Genomic DNA, 24,976 nt, shown 5'->3' with positions numbered 1-24,976 from the left:
TTGTGTCTGAATATGCTGGCATCTTTTATATGGGTAAATCTATAAGAAAATACCACACTGGACTAGGGGTAATGCAGAGAGCCAGAAGGCTGCATTTATTCCTGGCTCTGACATGAACTGTTGGGAGACCTTGGGTGAGTTACTCGTCTGCTATGGACCTTCGGTTTCTCATCTGTTGGCTGATGGACTGGGCCAGCCATAGCTGTGTACAGAAAACGAAGGTAGAGATGCTTGGTTGAATTGAGGAGCACCGGGAGAGTGGTTGGAGCCCCAGAGCCTCCCCTTTTTCCCATTCTTTGCTTTTCACAAAAGGAAAATTCACGAACCCTGTGGAATACAGTTTAGTGTCATGAAAAAATGGAAATATATTTATATTTGGAATGTACTTTTAGCGAAGGAAATCAGGTAAAGTCGGTCACAGCTGCATCCTCCTCTTAACTTACTAACCCTCTGTGCTGAGCAGGACAAAGCCGCTGCCTCACTCAGGGTGAGCCCGTGCCTGGCGGGCCCCGTGAAGATCCTCTTCCTCCTCAGAATGGGGGTCTGGGGAGTATGCCAAGGGCGGTTCCCACTGGGCACAAGTCGAGACTACTGTGGGGCATACCTTTCTGGTTCAGATAATGATTTGAGCCAGGTCCTTGAATCCATTCTTGAACAAGTTGGCGAGATTGGGTTCTAGCAGAAATCAAGCCATGGTGCAAAAGAGTCAAAAACCTAATGTCTGAACACTCACCGACAGACACACCCATCCGTAAGGGTGGTCTCCGCCTCGGAACACGTCTTCCGCGGCCTTGAGTCTGAGAGTGGGAGATTAGAGAGCACAGGGGGGTGAGGGTGGCACGTATTTTGTTATTGTCCTTTTGGCAGAAAGAGCAATAAGGGGATAACTCTATTTCTGAAACAGGCCCTTCTGGAACCTGGGCCGTCGGTTAGTTTCCTGCAGCAGGTGGGGTTCTCCGGAGGAAGATGCAGAGACACGGCCAGGGTACAAGACTTTAAGAAGAGACCAACAGCTAAAGAGGAAGGTGAAAGCAGCTTTGGGCAGAGGGAGAAGTTGAACTGTGAGGTGGGCCCCACAAGCCTGCCCGCCCAGGCGGGGAGCTCCAGAGTGAACACTGTACATCAAGGTGGCCCTGCCCTGGCCTAAATGGCCTGGCCTTCATATGCCTGCTTGCTTGCTTCTCGCAGTCATCAGATGAGGCTGCCAGGAAGAGCATGACCCGGCAAGGTGGTCCCCACAGGTGAGGCAGGCCCTGAGGGAGCTGACAGCTGGAGTCTGTCTGTTGACCTCACTTGGCACAGCCAGGCAGCGCATCCTTCTTTGAAGGGATCTCTAAGTTGTCTACCACTAGAGCCGACATGAAACTGATGACACAGATGGGTGATTGAGGAGAGTTCAGAGAAGGCACAATTTACAAGGGAGCTACACTGTTCTTTGTAAATCGTAGTGAACCATACCCACAAACCTTGAGAACTAAGCAAGGTGGCAGCTGCTGTACCCTAGAGAGGATTGCAGCAGTGGCTGTAATTGTAGGGGGCTGCAGTGTTAGGCAGAGGAACACAGCAAGTACCAACCTGTGGCCTGGGAAGGAGGGAGCTAGGGAAACAAAAGTTCTGAGCTCTCCCTCCTACCTTCTTTCTCCTGCTTATGCCTACCAGTGGAGGAACCCAACAGAAGCCAGAGGGCAAACAATATCTTGACACAGTCCCCCTGGTGCAGGGCAGTGGGAGAGGGTAGTCTGCAAACCTGGAGGACTGAACAGCAAATATCCAGCGTTCTCTGATACCAGAGCCGGAACTTAAACAAACTGTTGTTAATGATCTGGAAAGGTCAAGATCACAGAGATAGAGTCTGAGCAGAATTAAGAGCCCACAGTGAAATCCTGTGAGCCCTTCAATGTCAGTTTTAGAGCATTAGACTTGGTCCCTGGACTAGGACTGGATCTTGGAAAAGGCTACAGAAAAAAGGCTTTCTGAGTCTCTCACTTGGCTTGGCTCCATTCTCCCTTAAGGCGGGCTACTCTAGCCACATCTTCATTGACCCTTGAGACCCAAAGGCCAGAGACCTCCTTGCTTCTTCCTCTAGTTCAGTGTTTTTCAAACTATGCATTACCATTCATTAGTAGGCTATGAAATTAAGTTGTCATGGTCAACTAGTTCTTTTTGATAGTATAGGACAGGTCCTATCAGAGTGCACTGCATGGGAGAAAAAGTAACTACTGTGCTATGAAGCTTTGATTTGATTATGTGTGTATGTACTGAGCCAAAGGGTAAAATATATTTCTGACATGAGTTCCAATACAAAGTCTGAAACCACTGTCCTAGTCTGTCTGAGGTCATAGAAAATAATTATCAAGAAACGTGTATTACAGATATCCTCATCCCATTCCTAAAATGGAGCAGGAATGGGGGTGCGGGGACGAAGATCAAGGATGGTGTGGGATTCAAGGTTGAGTGGGGAGTAAAACCATTATAGAACTTAAGCATTTGTTTTTTTAAGGTCACAGCATTTTCAAATTGTCCAAAAGATTATCTCAAAATTCCTTCTTTTCCTCTTTGGTTCTTCCTACTCTTGACTACTTCTAGTAACCATCATATTCACCCTAAAAGTGACCCGAAGGCCTCATTCTAAGCTCAGCAAAGAACCCGGAGGCTCAGATGGAGCTCCGGCCCCATGCAAAGGGAGGACTTGCATCCAGAGAGAAGCACACTGGGATATGCCTGCAGGGGGGTACTCGAGAACCGCTGTCCACTGCTGTCTGCACAGGCATGATTTCCCTTTCCCAGGACAGATGTGCAAGTGTTGCACAGCTGGCTGCCAGCTTCTTCCTCCTAAACAGCACCCCTATGTCTGGCTCTACTGTTATAACTACATTAGCAACTCAGTAGCCTTTGGTACTTAGGTTAGAACTGCATGCATTTAATTGCCTTGGATGATTAAGAGTTAACACTGCAGACCTACCCAGAGGGAAATTGCAAGGAATATCCAATTAGAGGCAGCCAGGCCCTTTGAAAATATCCAGTGTACCAGGACTGTTTAATAATAATCATGATAATCATAACAATTCTAAATATATATTTTTAACGCTGTGAGCCATTTCTCGCCCGTGGAAACTTTATTTGCTAGAAAGCAGAACCTTGCAATTATTCAAATTGGAGATTTGTATTTTGTTGTTGTTGTTGTTCCCCACGGCCTCTCGGGTGGAGGAAGGACAGAGAAAGCCATCCCAGAGGGGAACAGAATCAATCCCAGCTGCTCATTAGAAGGTAAACCGTCAATAATCTTTGTCAGGCCTTTTTATCTCGGGCTTTGGTCCATGATGACACCTAAGGCAGCATGCGGTATTGAGATTTAGAATGGCTCCTGGTTGGCACATCCCCACTGACGCAGGGTTAACCCTCTGCATGCCGCTGCAGACCTTTCCTGAACCCCTTCTGAACCCTGGTTGGGCAAGGATTGTGTGGCTGCTATATCCATCTGCAGGAGGCAGGGGCTTCCTTGGGAAATATACAAATATCTCAAGGAGCTTGGGAACCAAACCCAGCCCTTAGGACGGGAAGCAAGAGACAAATTTCAGAGGGTAGTCCCCAAGGTTTCGTTAATTTAAAATCCAACTCATATCATGGGCATTTATTGAAAGGCCTTTATATTAATCCCTCATATGTGGATTTCAGTTGATCCTCGCTGTAACGCTGTGAAAAGGGCTACGATTCTTATTTTGCATCAAAAACCCAGAGACGGTAACTCCTGTGTTGCATGTCTTTAAATACCGTTCAAGTACTGATGACTCACAAATTTAGATCTACAGCCTAAAGTACTTCCGGAACTACAGATTTGCATATCCAACTGTGTACCTGACAGCTCCATCTCAAACTTAACATGCCCACAACTGAGCGTTCGATATATTCCTCAAAACCTGGATTTTATGACAATGCTGTCTATCCGTTGCTCAGGCTCCAAACCTTGAAATCATCCTTAATGCCTACTCCCTCACCTGATTCACCAGCTAACCCTTAGATCCAGAATCTGACCATTTCCCAGCAACTCTGCTTAGTTACTCTGGTCCTACCATTTCTAGCCCTAGAATTCTGTGTCCCTTCACTTTTCCCGCCCCTTTCAGTATGTTCCTAACATGTTAGCTATTGAGATCCTAGAAAAATGTAAGACAGATGATGCTGTTCCCTCAGCCCCAATACTCCCACAGCTTCCCATTTCCCACAGAGGACACGCCGACATTCTCCCTCTAGCCTAAAGGCCCTGCCGGATCTGGGACCCATTGTCTCTCTGACTCATCTCCTTCCCCTGCTTGCTCAACCTTAGTCACCCGGTCTCCTTTCAGTTCCTCTGCCTGACCTACTCATGCTTTAGGGCCTGTTATGGATTGAATTGTGCCCACCCCCCCGAGAAAAAAAAAGATATGTTGGAGTCCTAACCCCCAATACCGCAGAATGCAGCCTTATTTGGAGAGAGCATCTTTCCAGAGGTATTCAAGTTAAAATGAGGTCATGATGGTAGGTCCCAATCCAGTAAGACTGGTGTCTTTATAAAAGGGGGACATTTGGGCACAGAGATGTGCATGCTGGGATAACACCGTGTGAAGATGAAGGCAGAGACCGAGGTGACCTGTCTACAAGCCAACAAATGCCAAAGATGGCCAGCAAATCAGAAGCTGGGAGAGAGGCCTGGACCAGATGCTTCCCTCATGGCGTTAGAAGGAACCAATCCTGCAAACACCTGCATCTCGGACTGCTGCCTCCAGAACAGAGACAATACATTTCTGTTGTCTAAGCCATCCAGTTTGTGGCACTCATACGAGGGCTTTGTCCCTGCCCTTCCATCCTCCTGGAACATTCTTCCCCCAGGAACCACATGTCATGATTTTTTACCTCCCTTAGCTCTTTATTTGATAAACCATTCACTGGGTACTTTACCAAAAATTAACACATGTTCCCTAACATGTCCCCTCTCCCTTCCCTCCTTTATATTTATTCTTCAATACACATATTTTACCTACTTGACTTGTTGACTTTATGTTTCCCTCCGTACAGTGTCTGTTCCCAGGGGGCAAGATGTTTTTTGGGGGTACAGGTTGTTTTGTTTACTGCTGAATTCTCAGCACACCTGCATACAGTAGTCACTCAATAAATGCTTGTCTAATGGATAAATGAATGGATGAATCTAACTGCGTTCTCCCCTACCATCTGATTGCCACTCTCCTAGTCTAGGCGATCGCTACTCCTCCCGACACCGTGGCTCCAGCTCTGAACTGACCTCTCTGCCGCTGACCCTACTTTCTCCAATCCATGCTCCAAGCTGCTTCCAGGAGTCAGCTTTCTAAAAATCTATGACCTCTTCTTTTCCCCTAGTCAAAAGCTCATTTAGTGGTTGCAGCACAGGCTCCTGGAGAAAGCAAAGCTCTCTGTGGCAAGGCATACTCACAGTTCTGTAGCTGCCTGTTTGCAGTCAGGCTGCTAAAAATTCCTCACATCCCTGTACACTCTTTCCGCTCCTGCTGGAGGTTCCTTCCCTCTACCTTGAAGAGAGAGCCCTATAACTTGTTTGCCCAACAGAATGTGGCAGAAGTGATGCTATGTGACTATGGAGCCTCGGCCAATGCCAACCGGAGCAGAGTCAAACTTCCGCCCAGAGCCCTGACCCAATTGAAGGATCATGAGTAACTACGTGGCTTTGTTTGCTTGTTTGTTTATGTCATGTAGTTTTTGGGTGGCTCATTATGCAGCAATAGATAATTGAAACCTCTTTAGTTTCATCCCAAACGCTGCCTCCACCTCCACTTATCCTGTACGCCATACTGAACTATTGCAGTTCCACAAACGTATTACGTTCTCTCTCTTCCTCACACACACACATGCACACACCTGCGCCTTTCCACGTGCTCCTTTCTCTGCTTAGAGAGAACTCCTCTAATTTTTCACGTGGTTAACTGCGACCTCACCTTCCAGCCCCGGCCCACTCTTCCCGCTCTGAGAGCCCCTGCGCTTAGCTGCATCGAGCCCCAGTGTTCCAGTCATCTCCTGACTGTCTCCCCCACCAGAGAGAAAGCTCACTGAGGGCAGGAAAGCCTCTTAGTCTTTAGCCAAGTGTTTACCTTTCAGCTACACTGCTGATCTCTCTGCCTGGCACACGGACAGCATTCAGTAAATGATTTGGAAATAGTGAATTGTGCTAAAAGACTAAATGCTCATAGATACTTACAATTTACTTGGGGTCGAGAGGTAAGATTAAAGTGTGTGAAACAATCAGAGAAAAAAGCAAAACAGTATAAAACGAAATAGCAAATGGGTACGAAATGTTCACAACTTCAGAAATGCTCATCTCGATAATTGGTCCATGCTATATCAGGTTCTTCCTATTAATAGTAATTAGAATAATAATGATCCACTGCAATGAAAACTTTAGTTTTCAAAATGCTTTCACATGCATTATCTCTTTTGACTCTATTCCAATTATTTAGGGACAAAGAAGTTATAGAATCACTTATGCCAAATCATCTAACACGAGCAGGTTTCATGTCATTTATTCTTTGCTGAACTCAGTTGCCTGTGAACTGGATTGCTACTCAAACGCTTCTGTGAGCTTTAAGAGAAGGTGTACCCTCTCTGTTCCCCCAAAATGTAATGAAACATAGCGTTAGTGTTCCTAAGGACTGAAGCCACTTCACAGAATTCTTGCTTAAAAAAAAACATTCAAATCACCCAAAAGACTCTGAAAATATGAATCTATGAGCAGAGGGGCATTTAGTAAATGCAATTTAATGTTCTCAAACTTTAAAACTATAATGAACACTTCCTACGTACAGATACCTGCCTATTTGCAGGTTGGCAATTCCATCTCCAAATACCCGAAGGTTCTCCATGCAAAAGCGGAAAAACATCCTTCGAAACCAACAGGATGATTAGCTGTGAGGTGAGTGAATCCTGACAGGAAGAGCACTTTGCCCATCCCCGCGTTCCCATCACTAACGTATTCTATCTGTTGAACAGCTGCTCTGAGCCGAGCACTGCATCCGGCCTCCCAGCAAGTGCTGTATCTCCAGCATCTGTGCTCTTCAGGCATTCCCAAGGAGCAAGCATCGCCCCCATTTTACAGACGAGAAAACCAATGCTCAGAGAGGTAAAGTAAATGTTACGTTACAGCATGGCTATTAAGTGGCTGCTGGGATTGGAGTTGAGCTCTCTCTGACTTCAAAGTTAGTACTCTCTCTACCTTAAAAAGGTTTGCTAATCAAAGAATAAATGAATATTTTAGGGTTCCCAGTAATCTTAGGGACCTGTCATGTCAACTGTTTCTCGTTGCTCCTAATGAAAACTTGAATAATTAATTGAGGACTGACAGTTGCCTCTTGACAGAAAACACTCAGAGGCTTCTTCCTATAGGACATCGTAGCAACCAGTGGGGGACGGGGGGCGGAGAAAGCCTTCCTGCACCACACAGATGTTTGTTTCCATTCTACGTCCAAGGAGGGAAGGAGGAAGAGATAATTAGCCTGATTTCTTACCCTTAGGTGTCATACAACCAGAACAGCTGGATCTCCCGCTGTGCCACCCCTCCTTACAGGACCTCAAAGCTTTCGAGCAGCACCCAAGACAAAAACGCCACCTGACGTGGCAGAATCAGCCAATCAGAAAGTGTTAATTGGGGCTTTTCAAACTTGCTGTTGGAGGACATCTGTACCAACAACCTTTACTGTACCAGGAAACCTGTCTTGATCGGTTTCCAACCCAGATGCCACTGCCAAAAGGTTCTCTTTGCTAAAGTCTTCCCTCCCCATCTGGGCCTTTCAGATTCCCAATGAGAAGAGGGGAAAAAACATAGAAACAGGGTCACTATGGAGTTCTGCTCAGGGATTTTCCCAGCACGTCACTTCTACGATTTCAGAGCTTCCGTAAAATAGAATGGGGCCTCCTCACGAAGGCGTGTTGCTGAACTCTATCTGGAGGCAAGGAATGATAGCGTGGGGGAGGGCTTTCCCATAGAGGGAGCAATGGAGCAAGCCTGAATAATGAATAGAAATTTGCAAGTGAAATAACTAGGAGGTGTGCACATGTGAAGTGTGTGTGTGTGCGTGTGTGTATTTGTGTGGGGGCTAGACTGGGAGGATGAAGAGGAAAAGGGCAGAGCACATGCAAGGCATAAAGGTGTTAAGTGGCGAGGTACATGCTGGACGTGCAGCTGCCCTGCCTGTGACCACCTGACCTGGCCTTGCCTCCCTCATCTGATTAATAACTCACTCTCAGCTTTCAAATTGCAGTTGAGAGGTCACTTCCTCCAAGAAGACTTCCTTGATATACAAATTCCGGGATAAGTTCCCCCACTTTATGCCTTAAAAAAACACCTGTATTTCCCTAAAAGCAGCACTTATACTAAATGATAACTTGCAGCTTACAACTAGACTTTAAGGTGTGAATTAATTTCCTTTTGCCAGGAAACTATATAACAAAAACTACAACAAATTACCACAAATTTAGCGTCTTAAAGCAACAGACACTTTCTTCTTACAGCTCTGTAGGCCAGAAGTCTGAACGGAGCCTTACAGGGCTAAAATAAAGGAACCAGTTCCTTCCAGAGACTCCAGGGGAGAAGCCATTTCCCGCCTCCTCCAGCTTCCAGGATCCGCCAGCATTCCTTGGCTTGTGGTTGCATCGCGTCAATCTCTGTTTCCATGGCCAGCTGCCTTCTCCTCTTCTGCTGTCAAATCCCCCTCTGTCCCTGCTTTTAGGGACACTTGTGATGACATTTAAGGTCCCTTAATAATGCAGGATCATCTTCCTAGCAGCAGACCCTTAACTTAACCATCTGCAAAGCCCTTTTGCCATAAAACGTGACATTCACAGGTTCCAGGGATCAGAAACTGGTTATCTTTGGTGACCATTATTCAGCCTAACACAGAATCTTTGCTGTCATGGGCACCATCTGTTCCCATTCTCTCCCTAGGGCCCTGCACAAGGACCAGCCCATCGCAGGCACTCAGTGGATACGTGCTGAAAAGAATGAATTAAATTAGTGGGTGGATGGAAAATAGGTGCTGTCTGTAACTCAGGCCACACGCATATGACTATTGACAAGGCTGGACACGGAGCAGGGACAGATCACGTGGGTCGTGTAGCCAGAGTAAGGAGCTCAGCATTGTGACTTACTCAGGAGAGCTACTGAAGAGCTTCAAGTAGAAGAACGGTTTTACAGGGTCTCATGTAACCGTAAGAGGATAACATTGTCCCCAGGTAGCCTCTGAGGGCCACACCTCTCCTGGGTAAATTTAGAAAGTGGGGTTCCTCCTTCCGAAAGGTGAAAACATCCTGCTCTGAATTTTACCGGTTGGTGGAATGGGACACATATTTGAGGCGGCCTCATGATGAAGGTGCCTGTTTAAAATGACAAAGTCCCTGCGTAAACCAAAGACTCCCGCTTTCCAAAGGGAAGAGTCCACAGTCTTCCTCCTGCCTTAGTCCCTGGACATCGGCACCTCCTGCTTTTCCCTGCAAGGCTCTGGGAGCACAAGCATGGAAGGAGGGAGGCTCTCAGAGACACGGAAGGGGCCACGGCCCACCTAGAAATGACCACAGAAAAGCAGAAGCATCTGATCCCTCGAGTGAGGATGTGTGCACGCAGGCCTACAGAGGGGGAGGAGGAGAAGGTGGCCCGAGGCAGAAAGCAGGGAGAGAAAGGGAACAGAGATACCAAGAGATTTTACCAGTGGGCTCTGCAGCTGCCAGGCAAGTGGGAACATGTTCAGCAGTCGGAGGAAAAAGCAAAGGTGTTGCCAGCATTGCTCTCAGAACCACTGCCTGGTGCCAGGAAGCTTTGAGAGCGCATTTTTCCTCAGTCACATTCCCACATGGTAACTAGAATTGTCAAACCCAATCTTGCCATAAATATGACTCATTTGGCATTTTCTAATTCTTTACATTGATTCAACCAGCAAAGGGTTTTCCCATCACTGTCTCATTTGAGACTTACATCAACTCCTTACAGGGAGGCACGGCAGCTCTCACAGTCTCCACTCTACAGATGAAGAAATGGAGGCTCAGAGAGGACACGGACTTCTGAGTTAGTCGGGTGGAGTGTTGCTACTCCTGCTCTGCTGTGCTGTCCATACTAACATCACACGTATAAGGCTCAGTCTTCAAGCTGTTCTTTTAAAGGGTCAGATCATACATTGCATATCTGGGGTTTTTTTCTAGGTGCACATGCACACATGTACACACAGATGACATACACATACACATATACATATATACGTAATCCATATGTATGATTATAGAGTCTACACATGGACATCTCTAACGCACCTATAACATACAGGTCTAACAGAAAACACTTGAGATAGCCTTGAGAGATTGCAAAAGCAAAGCATTATGGTCAAGTGAGATAACGGCAGGGAAACCTTTCTTTGCTTTTAATAACTAAAGGAATGGAAAAATGATGACAAATTCATAGGGGCCAGTAAAGAGCACTTGGATGTTTTTTGGATTGAAAGGCTCAATGCTGACTGGGATAAGGGTCTTGCTCCTCCAGAGCAAGAACTCATTCATCACAGGTTCTCAGATATCGTAAACATAAAGACCCTTCTATGTGGTAAGCACTGTGCATAGCGTTGGGACACAAGGGCGAATTAAGACAGTCCCTGCCTTCAAGGAACTCACAACAGAGAGAGAGGCAGATGTGTAAGTCTAGCAATTGTCCTGTGATGCACTAGCCCATGGGACCACAGAGGCAGGCACCTAACTCAGGCTTAGTTCATGGGAGACATGTTGGTACTGACGCTTGGGCTGAAGTGAGAGCATCATCTAGGAGCCAGTTTGATGAAAAGTGCTCAATAAATGTTTATTGAAACAACCAATGGATGACTAACTGAATGAAGAGAAGACTGCAGTTTCTCCCCATGGGTCTGATCCCTTCCCCAGCAACCTCGCCAGCTCTCCATCCTCTTTACGGAGTCAAATATGAGAACTTATTGCATCAAAGCCTTAAGAATTCATAGATAATTCATAGACTGTTTAGGTAGTAGATGTCATAGTCAATAAACAAAGAAACCCACAACTTGAGAAAAATGAAAGGATCAGCAGCTTCTTCCCACTGTCTGAAAGAAAAAGTAAACATTCTGGTCTCTCTTCACTCAACACTGTCCCACCCTCTCCCTTTCTTAGTGAACTTTTTGGATGTTCAATTATCAGACTGCCTGGAAACAAGTTTCTCTTCTTAAGATAAACAGCCAATGACTGAAGCACAATTTATATCTATTATTTTTTCATCAGGCTCCCGTCTCAGTCTGGGTGAGGCTAAATAAGAAGAACTGTTAGGAAAATTGGAGGCGAGGACACAAATGAATGTTTTACCTTTGGCATTTAGATGTGGATCTGATCCTGAACTCTGTGTGTCTTCCTATGTGACATTTCCAGCGCCAAACTGGAAAATATGAGTCTAAATACAGAGATAGTCTATAATGAATCCATCTGGCCACACATCAAGTTTTTAAATATTGACAATTATGGCCCCGGACTTATTAAACTTGCAGGAAAACAGCAGCAGCAGGGTTTATAAATGGGGCTTGAGAAACCTCCCTTAGCCAGCACCATGACAGCAACTGCCTGAAATCTCTAAAAAAATATATACTCATTTGCCAGACTCTGGAGGTCAGGAAATGGCATGAAAACGTTAGGACAATGGCTTGCTGGGATTTCTCAAACTGCACAGAGGACACAGCAAAGAGCATGCGTGAACTGTCAAGTCCTCAGTTTATATTACAGGCCACTCTTGGAGCTGTACATTCTGTGGGTTTGGGCAAATGCATAATGACATATATCCATCATTGTAATATTATACAGGGTAGTTTCATTGCCCTGAAAGTCTCAGTGCTCCACCTGCCTATCCCTTCCTTTTCCCTAACCCCTGGCAACCACTGATCTTTTCACCGTCACCACAGTTTTACCCTTTCCAGAATGTCATATAGTTGTAATCATACAGTGCGTAACCTTTTCAGACTGGCTTCATTCGCTTAGTAATATGCATCTTTTCATAGCTTGATAGCTCACTTCTTTTTAGTTACTGTATAATATTCCATGGTCTGTATATACCACAATTTACTTATTCATTCACCTACTGAAAGACATCTTGATTGTTTCCAAGTTTGGACAATTATGAATAAGGTTGCTATAAAAAGCCATATTCAGGTTTTTGTGTAAACATAAGATTTCAACTCCTTGGGGTAATATCAAAGAGTATGATTGCTGGGTCACATAGTAAGAGCATGTTTAGTGTTGTAAGAAACTACTGGATTATTTTCCAAAGGGGCTGTATGATTTTGCATTCCCACCACCAACAAATGAGAGTTCTTGTTGCTCCGTATCCTTGCTGGCATTGGGTGTAGTAAAACGTTTTCTGGATTTCAGCCCTTCCAATAGGCATGGAGGGGTATCTAGTGTCATCCTAATTTGCATTTCCCTGATGACAGAGGACGTGGAGAATCTTGCATATGCTTATTTGCCATCTGTATAACCTCTTTGGTGAGGTGTCTGAATCAGGTCTTTGGCCCATGTTTTAATTGGGTTCTTTATTTTCTTATTATTGAGTTTAAAAGTTCTTTGTGTATTTTATTTTATTTTGCTTTATTATTATTTTTTTTTCAGGAAGATTAGCCCTGAGCTAACTACTGCCAATTTTCCTCTTTTTGCTGAGGAAGACTGGCCCTGAGCTAACATCCATGCCCATCTTCCTCTGCTTTATATGTGGGACGCCTACCACAGCATGGCTTTTGCCAAGCGGTGCCATGTCCACACCCGGGATCCAAACCGGCGTACCCCCAGGCCGCTGAGAAGCAGAACACGCAAACTGAACTGCTGCGCCACCAGGCCAGCCCCTCTTTGTGTACTTTAGATAACAGTCCTTTATCAGATATGTCTTTTGTAAACATTTTCTCACAGTCTGTGACCTGTCTTTTAGTTCTCTTGACAGTGTCTTTCACAAGGCAGCAATTTTCCATTTTAACGAAGTCCAGCTTATCATGGATCATGCTTTTGTCATTGTATCGAAAAGATCATGGCCAAACCCAACTTCAACTACGTTTCTCCTATGTTACCTTCCAGGATTTTTGCATTTTACATTTAGGTCTGTGATCCATTTTGAGTTAATTTTGTGAAGAGAGTAAGGTCTGTGTGCAGATTCATTTTTGTGCGTATGGATGTCTAGTTGTTCCAGCACCATTTGTAGAAAAGACAATCTTTTCTCCATTGCATTGCCTTTGTTTCTTTGTCAAAGATCAATTGACTGTGTATATGCAAGTCTACTTCTGGGTTCTCTATTCTGTTCCACTGATCTATTTGTCTCTCCTTCTGCCAGACCACACTGTCTTGGTTGCTGAGGTTTTATAGTAAGCCATGAAGTTGGGTAGGGTCAGTCCTCCAACTTTGCTCTTCTCCTTCAATGTTATGTTGGTTTTTCTGTTGATTATTTCAGATTTTCTACATAGATGATCATGTCATCTACGAACAAAGATAGTTTTATTTCTTTATTTCCCAATCTGTATACAATTTTATTTCTTTTTCTTCTCTTATTGCATTAGTTAGGACTTCCAACATGATGTTTAAACACAGTTTTGAGAGGGACATCCTCGCCTTGTGCCTGATCTTAGTGGGAAAGCTTCAAGATTCTCACCATTAAGTATGATGTTAGCTGTAGGTTTTTTGTAATTATTCTTTATCAAGTTGAGGTTTCCAAATTAAAAAAAAAAATTTTTGAAAGCACTCAGTGGATAGTCAGATCCCAGATCCCTTAATTGCCTCCATGGCTTGTTCTCAGCATGTTTCATTCATATTCCTGCTTGACTCCTGAAAGTTTCTGAATTTGTGATGTCTGGGTAAACTACAGTGTGTACATACCTCTAATTTTGCACTTTTTGCACTGATTTAGAATTGTCCTTACAATTGTCCCTGAAATTCTTAAGAACAAGAACTTGATCTTTCAGTGTATCCTCCAGGCTGGCAGTGTCCTTTACATAGTAGTGCCCAATAAATATTTCTGGAACAAAAGAACATTACTGGTGGATTAACAAACAGAGTCAGGATTTCCAGATCCTTGTCTGGGCTCAGACTTTGCCATTGGCCACTTGGTGATACTGAGGGAGTCATTTTGTTGATCTGTTTTCCTCATCACTAAAATGAAAGTATGAGACTCAAACTAGTGTTTTCCATACATGTGTGTGCTCTGGGAGATCCACAAACAATGAAAAGTGCTGGTCTGCCAAATGGTGAAGATTTAAGTTACCAGAAGAAGCCATTCATTTCTCTTACCTGTTTTATTTATTTAGGTTCTGCCTTAAGATTTCATGTGACTGGATGATATCTAAGACCCCATCAAGCTCTTCCATTCAAGCGTTCCACAACTTGCAGTGTGGTATGCTCTCAGGCATACTCCAACACCTTCATTAAGTTGTTAAGTTCTTTATTCAAAGCCTGCTAAGGTATGAGTGACTGAGGCAGTGGCTAATAGGAATAGGATATTTGACAACACACAGCTGGGGTCTTCACTTGTTATCTGGTTTGAGAGTCCAGGAAAACAGTCCCATCTTCCTTTTGACTCCTACAATGCCTGATGACCAACTGTGTCCATCTCCTCTGACATGCGGCTACTCTCATAGATCTTGCTGGGAACTTTCTGTTTCAGGGATTCACCCATCAGCCAGTGTGGATTAGGAGGACATTTAATGGAGAATTCGTTATGATGAGAAATCTGTGAGTTGCAGTCATAAAATTTGCTCTCACTTTTATAGAAAGCTTCATCATTTACCCACTCCTCTTGGAAACGACTGATCCCAGGCTAACTCTCCTACCTCTGGCCTCCCGCTCTGTTTTGCAATGTTCACCCAAATATGTTATTTGATTCATTCCAACCTAGGTTTACTGAGTGCCTATGATGTATCAGGTACTGTGCTAACCATGAGCAGTAAACCAAGGTGTGCTTTACACATCCATGCTCTTGACCATTGGCATGCCCCCTTCCCATTCTCTTCCACATCTCTCAAGATTAAATTCACTCACAGAATCTGTATTATGCTTTTTCTGACTCACCCCTCATAGGCTAACTCATTATTCTTCATATTCTGTGCTTCTGTATTTTGATTTGTCTCTTTTGATCACATGTTTTACCTTGTGCCTCTGTTTCCCTCCCTTGTGGGGAAGAAAAAAATGAGTGAAGAGAGAGAAAGCATTAAAATTGTGCCAGTTACATGATAGGTATTAAATAAATATTAGCTAATATTATTGTTATACTTATTATTGTAATCGGCTTCTATATCTATTTCATCTAAGCAGACGAAATAGAGCAGAGAGCAAGGATGGGAGAGGGCTAGGCATTGGAATGGGTCGTTCAAAAGGAGGAAGAAGAGATCCAGAGGATTTGGGGTGTGTGGATCCCTGGACCAGGTGTGGAAAAGAAAGGAAATGGTTTTGGAATGAAAATAGATAATGCTAAAAACATTCTTCTGATTGCTTTAGATGTCCCGTTCAAGCTATGACCAGCTGTCCATGAAGGGTCAGACATCACAAGTGTCCTTGCCTTTCCAGCCCCACCACCCTGCAGCTCTGGGAGGAATTTTCTGTGCTGGCCTTTCAAGAGGAGCTGCCTCAGGCTTTCAGCTCAGGCTGCCAAAGTCCAGTGAGAGGGTCACACTTCCTGGCAGCTGAGGGGGAAGGGGTCCTCAGGCAACATTTGACCTGCTGGCTGCTTTTCTTGCAGCCTACTCAAAATTATTGATTTGAGAGTGTGGATTAAAAATGAGGGCTGTCCCTGCAAAAGGGCCTGCTACTCATCCCTGATAGAAATGAAGGAATTTGAGGGTCCTCCATTCATAAGTTCTCAAAGGATCTAAGACTGTGTTTTCCTTAAGGCCAGGAAAACGTCGCTCTTCACCTGACGACAGAGCCCACACACAGTCCAACAGGTCTCAAGGCTCTATTCATCTGCCTAGCTGCAAACTGGCCAATTCAAAGCACATATGGCACAATATTTAGTCATTATGCATGGCCACATGCGGGCTTAAATGCTTCTTCCTTAGAATTTCTTTTAATGAGGACTTTTATACATTTGGCTTTTTCATTACTTCGTCCATTTATCCATCCAACAAATACTCACCTCCTAAATCCCTGAAACAGTACTTGATATTTAGATGAATAAGTCAAAAAATAACAATACGCAATCTCTGCTCTCCATTGATCACAAGCCAATCATTGGACAAAGAGAGCTAAACAATAATACAGACAGTGATGAGCATTATAACAATGATCAGTTCATAACAAGACAGGGGCGAGGCTTTGGAAACAAAAACATCACCATGATTGAGTCAAATACAAAACTGCTATTTTAAAACACAAATGAATGTGTGCAATAGACATGCACGATCCTTCCTCTGCTGCTGAGCTCCCCCCGACCTTGAGTCTCACCACATTTCTGACACTCCCAGGTCCCTACACATCCCCCACCTTGGAGGGCTCCACGGGATGGGCTCAGCAATAGACACGTGAGGATGTTTATTGAACCTGTGGCTTGGTAGTAGGACATGTTTCTTTGTTTATAGGATAAATAAAAAGACCAGCTCATAATACTATACGATATTCCTAGTAATGCTAAGAATCAAAATTCTAACACGTTGAATTCTTACTATCTGCTAATTACTTGGCTAGGCCCTTTACATCCATTTCTTTAGTCCTTGTGAAACCCTGCGTGTTAGGATCTGTTGCTCTTCATTTTACAAAAGATGACATGGAAGCCCATGGAAGTTGCCCAAAGTCACTCAACTAGTATGTGATGGAGCTTAAACTTGAAGCCACTTCTGCGTCTTGAACCAATCCTCCGCATCACTGCATTGCGTTGTTCTACAAAGAGGGCTTGGGGGCAGATCAGGGCAATCAGAGGCGCTTCACACAAGAGCTGAGTGTCCAAGGACAACAGGATCTAGCAAATCTGTTCATCTTAACTAATCAACCAGCCTCTCTGGTTCTATAAGGCTGTGAAGTTAATTTAATTTTAATTTCATTAACTAATAGGGAGAGAGCAACTCAGTGCCTGAACTGGGTAAACGTAAAAAAAAAAATAAAAAAATTGTCGTGTCTTTCTCCCCATCCTCCCTGTCTTTTATCCCCATGAGCCCAGCATAGCACTAGACACATACTTGACTGGTTGACTGATGGATGTGGACAAAATCTGAGATTTGGGAAACCTCCCAGGTCATCAGTCATGATGCAGGGCTTGAAGGTGACAGCTCCATATCCCCAGCCGCAGTTTGTGCAAAAACAACATTTTATTTCAAGGCATAGTTGAAAGCATCTCCTTTGCTTTGAGAGTGTTAATTATTTCTGAAGTGTAAGAAAGTGTATCCAGACAGAGGTGGAAATATTCAGACCTTTTGCTACTCATTTCTAAAAGCAGATTCTATTCCTTTGCAGAATATATCTTGGTTAATCAAATGTTACATACCCTTTTAATTTTCCTTGCTGGTATCTGTCTCCTTTCTCTTCTGTTGTTCCATGATCATTTTTAGAGATTTGGGGAGGGGGTGGAGTGAGGGAAGTCATTTTAATAAGCCAAGAATAGTAAACAGAGCTAATATTCTTTTATGCTTTTGGAAAGAGGAATAGCTAAGAACAAGTTAAGAGATATCCTTCTTTGCTAGCAAATTCATTTTCCACAACGAGAGGTGGTCATCCTTTCTGAGGAGTCTGAAATTCTAAGATAAAGATGAAAAGATGGTGTTTTATCATAATGACACAGATCTGCATCCCCATTTATTTTGTGCTCCAGCAGCAAAATATACTGGGGACTGTCATTCTGCTTTGCGAAGTGGGAAAATATTTAGCCATTTAAATAATTCGAAAGTAAAAAGAGGCACCAAAGGGGAATAGCACAGAATAATAGCTTCACAGTCTCCCTAGGAAAAAAAATTCAAACCGCTGACCCAAATAGTCAGAATTTATAAACTTGCCTCCTAAACTCTGTCTACAACTGGTGCTTTCTAGAAAAAGAGTATTTCTTTGGCTGTTTCTTAATAATAGTAATCTTTCTTTACATCCCTATAGCACTTTAGACTTCTTTCAAGGTACTTCCACATCCATTATCTCCTCTGGTCCTCAGAGCAGCCCTATGAAGCATCCAGGGCCAGGATGATCACCTCCGTTGACAGAAATCCGTACCTGCTCACAAGCCTCACGCCAGCCCTGGCTGTGGCTGAAAAGCAGAAACCACAACTGCAGGCTCTGGTCCAAAGGCCAGACTTCTCTCAGAAACCTAGTGTTTCCTTTCTGGAAAGGTGCACAAATGTTAGCAGCTCTCAAAGTTACAGATTTCACCATCTTCCAAACCATTAACTTCAAGCGTTTACTCTGAGCCAAAGCTCTTGAAAAGACAGCCCTGCTCTGGATAACAGAAGCCGGCTGGATCTTCCCTCTTTCTTCTTTTTTATACTTGAGTCCAAGAATATTTGGAATAACTTCTAGCAAAAACCTTAATCACTTTAAAAAAATAAAATGCAGAAACTGTACTTAAGATTCCTCCCTTTCTCTTACATTACGTCTGCTTTAAAGCCACATTGTGTCGGTGCCTAACTCTACCTCTATTTTAAATCTACAGCCGGGTTATATTTTCACCTTCTGGTTTAAATACATTTCGAATGTGTCAGTATCATTGCTTCTACTCCAGATTAATAGGATCAGCCAAAAGGATGGCTGACATTTTTGTTGCTATAGAAACTGGTCCTGATGTTACACAGCTTGCCTTTCCCCTATTTGCCATACATCTATCCAGCTATGGAACACAGACATCTTTTTGTTTCACAAGGAATTACATTAAAAATTAAGCCATAATTTCATCCTGGTTTAGTCTCCATTCTGTCAAAAAGAGTATTGAACAATCTTAAGAGGCATCCAAAAAAAAGTGGAAATTGGTGATAATATTGCTCAATAGCTTACAAGCCTCCCAGATATAAAGAGAATGCAAGCTGAGCAAATTCTCTCACATCCTAAATCCTTGTTCTTTGCTGCCTGAGTTAAGTACTTAAAGCCTTTTCCGTAGCAAACTTCTAAGCCAAGCCAATATATTCTAAATTCTTCTGTGAACAACCAAACCAAGCCAACCTCTTCTCTTCTCCTTCTTACGCATCCCCCCACCACCCCCGCAACCCCGCCCCGACACACACACAAAATAGTTTCTGGACAGCTGTTTCCTTAAATATGCCATCAACATCCTCCAACATATCACCTCTGTTGTACACTCAAGTTCTTTTTCCGCAGATGCACCATAGCCCCCAGAGAAAACCTCTCACACAGAATTAAGATGTAATGTCCCAGCACTTAATGACGCCGCCAGCACGTATGGCTGGGGCCAGAAGGTGCACTCAAGAAGGAAGAGATAGAGGGAATGAAAAAAAGAAGCATCCTGGGAAACGACTGGGAAACACCGCTTCTCCAACCCCAGTAATGACTGATGTTGATCAGAAGCAGAGGCAGTGAGCAGCTCTCTGATTGGCGGGATCTAAACTGTCAGATGTCCATTTGTCACAGCTACGAAGGTAGTAGCAGTTTATGCATTAGAGTAGAATTTCTCCCTTTCCTATTACAGGTTTAAATAAATCTTTCATGACCATTTAGGAGGCACAGATGACCAAAAGGGCCAGATCCCTTAGGTAGCTCTCCGGGTTCTAAGCTTACCTGCAGCCGTGTAGAGCCCGCAGGGGTGGATCTGCTGTGGAAAGCAGGGCGATTTCTGAGTGGTATAGTGATGAAGAGAATATTTAAGCAAGACTTTCTCAGCTGATGGGATATGGAAATCACCCCAAGGGTTAAACACAGGGGACTGTAATGACATCAAGGCTATTTTGAACCAGGAGCCAAGGAAGAGGCAGAAGTGCCAGGAGCCTTTCTATCAAAAGTTAAGAAACCGAGATGGTATGTCATCACGTCATTCGCTTCCTGTGTTTTAGAGAGCGAATGTGCATTTGGGAATGGGCAGTTAGAAAAAGTGTCAACTGAGCCTCTACTAGAGGACGGGTCTCTGATGAGGATTTAATAACTAGGCTTATTGAATTTTCACAATTTCTGTGAGGTAGAGGTTAGCCTCAAACCCACTTGACAGACGAGGAAACTGAGGTTCGTCAAGGGCTAAATCTTGTGCCTAGCACCAGTCCGCTGGGTCCCTTCAAGCAGCTGAATTTGAAAGTGGAATGGCCAACAGTAGGTAGAGCTCGCATCCAACCATTTTTGTAGCTTGCGTATATAATCTACACACAACCGGACATGAGCTAATTAAAGGATAATGCCTATGAACTCAACCCAGCTCTTTTTTTGCCAAGGAAATATTTCCCAGTCCTGGACAGGAAGTATCGTGGTGTCCATGGTAGCCGGCAATGGAAGACTAAGTTGCGACTCCAGGGAGAAAGTGTCTCTTCTTGACAAACAGAGGGCTGGTAGGGCGGGGAGGGGGCCCTGAAGACTGGACAGAATGGAGACTCTGGTCACAGCCACACCAGGGCAGAGTCCTTCTGAGAGGAGGATCTGCAGAGTAACGTAAGAGCTCCAGGTGTATCTTCAAGAGGTCACAGTGTAATTTATCATTTGAACCAGGACTCTTTAGATAATAAAAGGGGTCACTACGAATAATTTATACCCAGACAATCGGCATAAGCAGGGACTTTCTTGCAAATCCAGAAGGATGGCCATCCTATTTATAAGGTGGTCGCATGAAGTACAGATAATAAATTAAATATTGTCTTGGGAACAGGCTAAAAGTTCAGTCACTCTCCAAAGGTTCTTTAGTCATTCAAGTAAAGTTCTGATGTGAGAATCTCGTTGATTGATTCCAGGTTAGCGCTGTCCCACAGAAAAAAATGTGAGCCACAGACATAATTCACATTTTCTTGTGGCCACAATAAACAAGTAAGAGGAAACAGCTGCAATTAATTTTAATAATATATTTTATGTAGCCCAATATACCTAAATAATTACCATTTCAACATCTAATTAATACAAAAACTATTAATAGGATAGTTGGCATTCTTCTTTTCAACCCAGCCCTTGGAGAATAGGTAGGTTTGGAAAGTGCTGAGAGAGGGCTCCCAGGAGAAGAGGAGAGAAAGCACTCTCTGGACTTCACCGAGAGAACAAAGAAAATACGCCAGAAAATTAGAAAAAAAGTGAGCAGCCCATTTTTTTCCAGCTTTATTGAGGTATATTTACATAAGGACCATAATGTTTTAATCAAGTGGAGGGGATTCGAAACCTGAGTTGGAAGAAATGGTGGTGAGTGGAGAGGCGGGACCCAGACGAAGAGAGGAGGGAGAAGACGGAACGCGGACGCCAGAGGTAACGGTGAGGGTCTTCATACAGAAAGCAGGTCTGGGCTTTCTGGAGGAGGAGGAGCAGATTGCGTACCTGTGCAACACAGGAGAACGAATCCTACGCTTCTAGAGGAGAAACAGAATCAATCAGTATCTGGATGAGACTGTGCGCCCCCTGAGGTCAGAGCATGTCATCACTCTCTGTGCCTCCAGCACCCAGGGCAGTGCCTAGTGCCGGCTGCTAACGTCATCACTGTCGGGCGGATGAATCTCCAGGGCTTGATGTGCACACGGAAGCTGGGACTGGGATGAAAGGAGGGTAGCTACCATCTGTGGGAGGCCTGCCTGTTCTTACGTCGTCTAATAGCGTGACACTGAAGGAGTGGATGCTGGTCCCACTTTAAGGATGAGGAAGCAGAGACCTAAAGCGGTCGAGTAACTTGCTCAAGGCCTTCCCAGCTAGTAAGCGTCGAAGCTGGGATCTGAACTTGGGTCTGTTCGGTTATGATGCCCATGCTCCTTTTATCACACCGTGGTTGTCCAGCCAGTTCATGACTGTCTTTTGAGAGGAATAATAATAGCAATAATAATAATGATGAAGATGATCAGAGTTAATACATATATACCGCCTGCTAAGATGCCGGCACAGCTTCCAAGCACTTACTATGTGTTAACTCGTTTAGTCTGGAGAATCGCCCTGTGACGTAGGCGTTATGATGTCCGTGTTATAGAGGAAGCTGAGGAGCAGAGAAGTTAAGCTACCTGTCAAAGATGGCACAGCGAGCGAGTGGCTGAGCTGGGATCTGAGGCTTGGTCGTCTGGTTCCAGAGTCCACGGCTTTACCCCACCGCCCAGTGCCTGTCAGGGAGCGTTCTGCATTATACGCTATGAGTGTGGTCGAGTTGTAGGACAACAGACAGGAATTCGCCTCAGACACGCAAGCACAATGTTTCGTTCCTGGGACTGGTGACCATGGCTGATTGCTTTCCAAACTGGACTGACTGCTCTTCCAGGGTGTGACTCAGAGAAATAGGGCATCCAAGACATGTTACCTCAAAATAGGTTTAGAGGAGAGCCCGAGAGCTTCATTATTGACAGGAGTGTGACACATGCAGATGAGCTCAGCGCAGGATTTCTTTCTTTTCTTTTCTTTTTTTTTTTTTTGAGGAAGATTAGCCCTGAGCTAACTACTGCCAATCCTCCTCTTTTTGCTGAGAAAGAGTGGCCCTGAGCTAACATCCATGCCCATCTTCCTCTACTTTATACGTGGGACGCCTACCATAGCAGGGCTTTTGCCAAGCGGTGCCATGTCCACATGTGGGACCTGAACTGGCCAACCCTGGGCCACCGAGAAGTGGAACGTGCGAACTTAACCGCTGTGCCACCAGGCTGGCCCTCAGCACAGGATTTCTATCTAACCTCAACAATAACATGTACGGAGATCGACATATGTCAGATACTCAGGAGCAATTTTGCCCGAAGCCAACAGTAGGATATGCCTCTTAGCCAATACCACAGTGTAACCTCTCAGAGAAAACAAACATTTGCTCCCTGTGTCGGTCACTCATCGCCACAGCCCGTGTCTCTGGCACTCACCCCAGCGCTAGCCGGCAGAGAGAGTGCTTTGTCGAGCCACAGGAAGTCCAGCAGCAGCTAGGCAGGAGAGCGCTAAAGTCTCCGGGAGCTGAGAGGAGGAGCTGACAGGTGACCTGCATGGAGAAGAACATGGGTGACCACAAGCTGTGCTGAGGAGTGGCCTCAGGGAGTCCTTCCATGAGGGAGGTGGTCATCAACCAGGAGGGACAGGGAAAAGGCCTAGACTGGGTTTTAGGTTCCATGTGGTCATTGAGCCCATGACCTGAGACAAGGCACTTAACTATTGGAAGTCTCAGCTTTCTCAGCAGTAATGTGAAGGGGCTGGTCCAGTTTCATTCAAGATCCTTCCAATTCTCTGCTGAGTGTTCAAGCTCATTCCCACTCACCTACGAGACCCGGGCTCCTGGGAACACCCGGCTGAGGCAGCTCAGGCATCTGGCTCGCCCAGAAGGGAAGCTCTGACATCTCCACGATCTTTGAAGATGCTCATCCAGCCTGAGAGAGCAGACTCTGGATGTTCAAGAGGATCTTATTTTGTAAACTCTCAAATTCAAGAATATCACCTTTCAGGAGAGTTATTGCCTCTCCAGTAGAGAACAAAGAGATGAGAACATCAGCGGGGGCAGGGCTGTGCAGAGGAAGGCACTCAGTGCAGCAGGAACTGAAGCCAGATTGTGAAAGCCTCATTGATTTGAGACCTTTGGACTTTGGTCTGTAAAAGATGAAGCGTCCTCACATAAGTGTCTATTCCAGGGAGGGGATGACTCGAGTGGGTCTTAGAATAAGAGATTTGGTGGCAGGGCAGAAGTTGGACGGGAGAGTAGAGAGACACTTCACTCTTGCATCCATTCTTTCATTTATTATACAATTATTGAGGTCCTCAATGAATATTTGTTGACTGAATAAGTGACGATTTGGTCCCAAATAAGAAAAATTTTCCTTATTAAGCATTTTGCTCCTAGGACCAGCTGTCTAATAAAGGCATAATTGCCCTTCATTGAGCTAATGTGTGAATATTGTCCAGGTCAGGTCCCACAAGCAGATGAGGTCATGGGGAAGGGGTAAAGAAACACCATGTTGGGAAACTTGGTTCATTTCTGATTTCCTGGGTCTGACTCCCTCTCGGAATAATTTTGCATGCCCAGCTGCATCAGCATGTTGAGTTATACAAAGTAGCAAGCTGTCGCACTGTAACAGGCATGACGTATCATTCCATCGATGCATGAAATTAAAAAGATGTGGTTTGCTAGAGATACAGCAGATAAACCAAACTTGCTTCTCAGCCCATCTACTTTTATTCACATGTGGAAATCTCAGAAGAAAATGAAGAACCAGTCAGTCTGATTAACTACCCATAGATTGGTACCAATAAATAGTTCCCTGCCTTCCTCAGTTAAATAAGTGGGGCGTTGGAGGTTTATTGAGCTCCTACTGTGTGCTTGACATGCTAAGAGGTGCTATACAAGGAGGAACAAACAGAATCTGCAGAATACAGAGGAGGGGCATCTCATCCAAGCCAAGAACATCAGGGAAAGCTACCTGGTGGACGTAATGCCTGATCTGAACCTTAAAGGGAAACTAGACATTAGCCAAGAGGGAGAGAGGGAAAGAGCAGAGGTAGGTATGCATAGGTGGTGGAAGGGCAGCACGTTGCCCCACTGTGTGCACCATGGATGAACATCTGCTTCAGACACTGCTGCCCAGGGCTCCAACAGGGATGGTGAATTCCTGCCAGAAGGTGAAGAGATCCAGTAAGCAAGCGTTGGAGCAGATGTGGCAAGTGCAAGCATTCTGCAGCCAGCAAGAGAAATAAATGCCCCCAAAGCAATACTGGCAGCAGCTGGCAGGAGATGGCACTGACTCAAGCTTTGTCCTCCTGGAATAAGAGGCACTCTGCCACTCTGAGGACTGGAGTGCTCCTCTCTGGTCCCTCCTCATTCATGACAGGGCAAGAGAAAGGGGGAAGGGAAAAAAATTAGTAATAGTGTCAGTGACCTAAAATAAAGAAAGTAATCAATAATCATTCTCCGAAGGAAACAGAG

Source organism: Equus quagga, chromosome 5, assembly GCF_021613505.1.
Source record: "Equus quagga isolate Etosha38 chromosome 5, UCLA_HA_Equagga_1.0, whole genome shotgun sequence".
Classification (NCBI taxonomy): Eukaryota; Metazoa; Chordata; class Mammalia; order Perissodactyla; family Equidae; genus Equus; species Equus quagga.
This window is presented reverse-complemented; position numbering follows the sequence as displayed.